The sequence below is a fragment of the Syngnathus scovelli genome, unplaced genomic scaffold, assembly GCF_024217435.2.
Source record: "Syngnathus scovelli strain Florida unplaced genomic scaffold, RoL_Ssco_1.2 HiC_scaffold_131, whole genome shotgun sequence".
In the NCBI taxonomy this organism is placed as follows: Eukaryota; Metazoa; Chordata; class Actinopteri; order Syngnathiformes; family Syngnathidae; genus Syngnathus; species Syngnathus scovelli.
The window spans coordinates 32501-37500 of NW_026061223.1; positions in this window are offsets into that span (position 1 = coordinate 32501).

Consider the following 5000-nt stretch of genomic DNA (forward strand, 5'->3'; position numbering starts at 1 on the left):
ACAAGGCGACCGCCACCAGCCGACCGCCACAAGGCGACAGCCACCATCCCCAAGCGCCATCCCCGACCGCCACAAGGCGACCGCCACAAGGCGACCGCCACCAGCCGACCGCCACAAGGCGACAGCCACCATCCCCAAGCGCCATCCCCGACCGCCACCCCCCGACCGCCACCAGCCGACCGCCACCAGCCGACAGCCACCATCCCCAAGCGCCATCCCCAAGCGCCACCCCCGACCGCCACCAGCCGACCGCCACCAGCCGACCGCCACCAGCCGACCGCCACCAGCCGACAGCCACCATCCCCAAGCGCCATCCCCAAGCGCCACCCCCGACCGCCACCAGCCGACAGCCACCAGCCGACCGCCACCAGCCGACCGCCACCGGCCGTTCGCGGTGTGCGCCGCCGTTCCCCAAGCACCCTCCGGGACGAAGCCGGAGCCAGAGAATAGCAGCGGTGGTGCGTAAAAGCTGCGGCCGGGCCTCGCGGAAGGTCCCCGGGCGGCGAGCTGCGGAGCCCCGGCCTCCAGCTTCCACCAGGTAATAGGACCGGGCGCGCGTAAAAGCTGCGGCCGGGCCTCGCGGAAGGTCCTCGGGCATCCAGCGAGATCACACGGCCCCCACCGGAGGCGGCTAGCGCCTCCGTAGAGTAGTACCGGCCCGTGGAAGCGGCCGCCCGTCAGCCTGCGTTGCCGCTGGTCGAAAAATGCACTAAGTGCCAAACCCCATTCATTTACAACGGCGTGTCCGCCAGAGGGCGCACTTCCCCCGGCGGACCAGCCGGCGGGGCTCGTTAGAGAGTGTATCCGCCTGGCAGTGCCTCCTGGACGGCCTGTATTCCGGACCGCGACCGCTAACTTACGGGAGCCTAAACGGCCCGCGGACCAGCCGGCGGGTCCTCCGTGAAAGCCTATCCGCCTGGCGGTGCCTCCTGGCCGGCCTGGATTCCGGACCGCGACCGCTCACTCGCGGGACCCTAAACGGCCCGCGGACCAGCCGGCGGGTCCTCCGTGAAAGCCTATCCGCCTGGCGGTGCCTCCTGGCCGGCCTGGATTCCGGACCGCCACCGCTCACTCGCGGGACCCTAAACGGCCCGCGGACCAGCCGGCGGCTCCTCCGTGAAAGCCTATCCGCCTGGCGGTGCCTCCTGGCCGGCCTGGATTCCGGACCGCCACCGCTCACTCGCGGGACCCTAATCGGCCCGCGGACCAGCCGGCGGATCCTCCGTGAAAGCCTATCCGCCTTCGCCGGTTCCCCGGCCGGCCACGGGTGGCGAGAATCCGGCCTCCTCGCCCGGAGCGCGCTTCGACTTGGGCGAAAAATGCACCAAGTGCCAAACCCCATTCATTTACAACGGCGTGTCCGCCAGAGGGCGCACTTCCTCCGGCCGGCGGGGCTCGTTAGAGAGCGCGTCCGCCTTGGCCGGTTCCCCGGCCGGCCACGGGTGGCGAGAATCCGGCCTCCTCGCCCGGAGCGCGCTTCGACTTGGGCGAAAAATGCACTAAGTGCCAAACCCCATTCATTTACAACGGCGTGTCCGCCAGAGGGCGCACTTCCTCCGGCCGGCGGGGCTCGTTAGAGAGCGCGTCCGCTTTCGCCGGTTCCCCGGTCGGCCGCGAACGGCGAAAAGCCGGCCTCTTCCCCCGGAGCCCGGTGGGCGAATTTTTTTTTTTTTTTTTTTTTCAAAGTGCCAACGGCTCTCGCGCCGCGCTGCGTCCGCCTTCGCCGGTTCCCCGGTCGGCCCGAACGAGCGAAAATTCGGCCTCTTGCCCCGGAGCCCGGTCGGCGAATTATTTATTTATTTATTTATTTATTTTTCCAAAGTGCCAACGGCTCTCGCGCCGCGATGCGTCCGCCTTCGCCGGTTCCCCGGTCGGCCACGAACGGCCAAAAATCGGCCTCTCCCCCCGGAGCCCGGTCGGCGAATTATTATTTATTTATTTATTTATTTATTTATTTTTCCAAAGTGCCAACGGCTCTCGCGCCGCGATGCGTCCGCCTTCGCCGGTTCCCCGGTCGGCCACGAAGTATTGCGCATGATTATACGCGATGTTAATATTTATTTAATTATTAAATAAATACATACATGTGTTTATTAATGATATACGCGATGTTAATATTTATTTAATTATTACCTATATTATGAATAAACTAACGGTGATTTTACACGATTTGACTACATACGTGACCGTGATATAGTGCCGAGGGCTCCCGCGCCGTCACGCGTCCGCCTTGGCACGGGTCGCCCGCGGCAGCGAGCGTTCGGCTCGCGGGGGTCCGCGGGGTGTTATTAGGGAGTGCGGCAGCCGTGCCGAGGCTCCGGCCGGCCGCCGGAAGTCCCGCGGGGGAGCGTCGGAGCTCCGCGAGGCCGGCCGGGGAGCCTCTTAGTCATCGCCCGCGCTCGCGGTGGTCCCGGTCGCTTAAAGTGCCACGGGAGGCGTAGCGATGCGAGTGAGTGTGCGCAAAGTGCGAGAGGCGGTGCATTTACGCGCCGTGTCCGCGAGAGGGAGGCAATTCCCCGTTGCGACCTCCGGGAGATCAGCGGGCCGCCGAAAAGGCTCGGCCGGGGTGCCTGGAGCCTCCTCGGGCGTCGAGTTAGGAGGGGGGCGCGCGGAGAACCGGCTGGATGTCCCCTGGAAGCTCAGCGGGCCGTGGGAAAGGCTTGGCCGGGGTGCCGGAAGCCTCGGCCGGCTTAAAAGTGAGGAGGAAAGCGCGCGGAGAACCGGCCGGAGGTCCCCTGGAAGCTCAGCGGGCCGTGGAGAAAGCTTAGCCGGGGTGCCTGGAGCCTCGGCCGGCTTAAAATGTGAGGAGGAAAGCGCGCGGAGAACCGGCCGGAGGTCCCCTGGAAGCTCAGCGGGACGTGGGAAACGCTTGGCCGGGGTGCCGGAAGCCTCGGCCGGCTTAAAAGTGAGGAGGAAAGCGCGCGGAGAACCGGCCGGAGGTCCCCTGGAAGCTCAGCGGGCCGTGGGAAACGCTTGGCCGGGGTGCCGGGAGCCTCGGCCGGCTTAAAACGTGAGGAGGAAAGCACCGGGAGAACCGGCTGGAGGTCTTCTGGAAGCTCAGCGGGCCGCCGAAAACGCGTAGCCGAGGTGCCGGGAGCCTCCTCGGGCGTCAAAAGTGAGGAGCGACGCACCCCCGAGAACCGCCCGGGTCCTCCAGCCACCGTTGAAAAAGACGTCGAGTCAGGCTACCTTAAGAGAGTCACAGTTACTCCCGCCGTTTACCCGCGCGGAGCGTCATCGCCTCCGCGAACCGTCAAAAATAAATAAATTCATAAATAAATAAATGTCAAGTGAGCCTACCTTAAGAGAGTCACAGTTACTCCCGCCGTTTACCCGCGCGGAGCGTCATCGCCTCCGCGAACCGTCAAAAATAAATAAATACATAAATAAATAGATGTCAAGTGAGCCTACCTTAAGAGAGTCACAGTTACTCCCGCCGTTTACCCGCGCGGAGCGTCATCGCCTCCGCGAACCGTCAAAAATAAATAAATACATAAATAAATAGATGTCAAGTGAGCCTACCTTAAGAGAGTCACAGTTACTCCCGCCGTTTACCCGCGCGGAGCGTCATCGCCTCCGCGAACCGTCAAAAATAAATAAATACATAAATAAATAGATGTCAAGTGAGCCTACCTTAAGAGAGTCACAGTTACTCCCGCCGTTTACCCGCGCGGAGCGTCATCGCCTCCGCGAACCGTCAAAAATAAATAAATACATAAATAAATAGATGTCAAGTGAGCCTACCTTAAGAGAGTCACAGTTACTCCCGCCGTTTACCCGCGCGGAGCGTCATCGCCTCCGCGAACCGTCAAAAATAAATAAATACATAAATAAATAGATGTCAAGTGAGCCTACCTTAAGAGAGTCACAGTTACTCCCGCCGTTTACCCGCGCGGAGCGTCATCGCCTCCGCGAACCGTCAAAAATAAATAAATACATAAATAAATAGATGTCAAGTGAGCCTACCTTAAGAGAGTCACAGTTACTCCCGCCGTTTACCCGCGCGGAGCGTCATCGCCTCCGCGAACCGTCAAAAATAAATAAATACATAAATAAATAGATGTCAAGTGAGCCTACCTTAAGAGAGTCACAGTTACTCCCGCCGTTTACCCGCGCGGAGCGTCATCGCCTCCGCGAACCGTCAAAAATAAATAAATACATGAATAAATAGTCAAGTGAGCCTACCTTAAGAGAGTCGTAGTTACTCCCGCCGTTCGGCCGCTTAAAGTGCCACGGGAGGCGTAGCAATGCGAGTGAGTGTGCGCCAAGTGCGAGAGGCGGTGTATTTACTCGCCGTGTCCGCGAGAGGGAGGTAACTCCCCGTTGCGACCTCCGGGAGAGCAACGGGCCGCCGAAAACGCTCAGCCGAGGTGCTGGAAGCCTCGGCCGGCTCTCAAAGCGAGGCGCGAGGCACCGGGAGAACCGGCTGGAGGTACCCTGGAAGCTCAGCGGGCCGTGGGAAACGCTCAGCCGAGGTGCTGGAAGCCTCGGCCGGCTCACAAAGCGAGGCGCGAGGCACCGGGAGAACCGGCTGGAGGTCCCCTGGAAGCTCAGCGGGCCGTGGGAAACGCTCAGCCGAGGTGCTGGAAGCCTCGGCCGGCTCACAAAGCGAGGCGCGAGGCACCGGGAGAACCGGCCGGAGGTCCCCTGGAAGCTCAGCGGGCCGTGGAGAAAGCTTAGCCGGGGTGCCGGAAGCCTCGGCCGGCTTAAAATGTGAGGAGGAAACCGGCTGGACGTCTTCTGGAAGATCAGCGGGCCGTGGAAAATGCTAAGCCGAGGTGCTGGTTGTCGAATAAGGCTCCGCCATCTCGTAGAAGGTGCTAATAAAGTTCATATCCGCTCGGCTGGAGGTAATTGGCCCGCGGACCGGCCGGCGGGACCTCCGTGACAGCCTACCCGCCTGGCGGTGCCTCCTGGCCGGCGTGCATTCCGGGCCGCGACCGCTAACTTACGGGACCATAAATGGCCCGCGGACCAGCTGGCGGGACCTCCGTGACCGC